At 31.5% G+C, this 1,048-nt stretch overlaps 1 non-coding gene across 1 annotated transcript; it reads right to left on the reverse strand.

Moving 5' to 3' along the window:
- Nucleotides 1–640: 640 nt before the first annotated feature.
- Trnat-ugu (transfer RNA threonine (anticodon UGU)) lies at nucleotides 641–718 on the reverse strand. The gene has a single exon. It is a non-coding gene; the product is annotated as a tRNA-Thr (tRNA).
- Nucleotides 719–1,048: the final 330 nt, after the last annotated feature.

The following is a 1,048-nucleotide window of genomic DNA, read 5'->3' on the forward strand; positions in this document are numbered from 1 at the left end:
TTCCTTTTGAGGGCCAAACTTCCCTTTGTTTCCAGAGCATTGCAGCCTCTGTGATGACTTCCTGATTTGTGAGCTGTTCATTCTCAGTGTCCTTTACTGATCTAATTCCCTTTGTCATATCTGTAGATGTTAGCATGGTTCCTAGTTATACTCCGTCTTCTTTGCTCTCTGAAGTACTGTTTAGGTAGCCTCATATGTTCTGAAGACTTTAGTTACTATCTATAAAATCTGTAAAGAGATAAATGTAAATTTCAACTGTTTCTCAGACTTTGTCTCAGTGACTCGAGCACATTAATTCAAGAGTCTTTCAATGATCTCAAATTAATATGTCCTAAGTACGTTAATTTTACATGTCCAGAGTTCTTCTCAAAATCACTCTCATTCTGACATCTTTCTAGTGTTTTCTGTTTCAGAAAATGTATCGAAACTTATAAAGTTCAATAAAGTTTAAAGATGTCATTTATCCTTGATGCTTTTCTTTTTCCTCTTTTGACCATATGTCCAATTATATGCAAAATAACTTTATATCTCCCTCCTAAATATCCATTGAAATGATTTATTTTTATTAATACTGCCAGCCCTCTAATGCAAATCAGAACATCCCCTTAAATTTCTAATTTATTTATTTATTTATTCATTTTTATGGTACTGGGGATTGAACCCAGGGCCTTGTGCATACAAGGCAAACAAACACTCTACCAACTGAGCTATATCCCTAGCCCTCCTTAAATTTCTAATGTAATAAACCTTATTAACTCTTCATTATCTTTCTTAGCTACACTGTAGTGTGTCTTAATAATTGAGGTAAAATTTTAAAACTTTTATCTGTTTTGCCTCATTGTCAATTAGCATTTTATTTGGAAAAAAAAGAGAACAAAACCAAACTAAAAAACTTTTAAATATACAAAACTAACAAATGCAAAGCCAATACTTTTGAAATAAATAAAAATGTCATTAATTATCCCCCACATATATCACAAACTTTGCCTCATGTATTTTTTCCCACTAATAGTAATAATGGTCTGTTTCTTTAAATATGCTATATTTT

This window comes from Marmota monax, unplaced genomic scaffold (assembly GCF_021218885.2).
Source record: "Marmota monax isolate L192 unplaced genomic scaffold, Marmota_monax_Labrador192_F-V1.1 WCK01_AAM20220418_F8-fsc00011, whole genome shotgun sequence".
Classification (NCBI taxonomy): Eukaryota; Metazoa; Chordata; class Mammalia; order Rodentia; family Sciuridae; genus Marmota; species Marmota monax.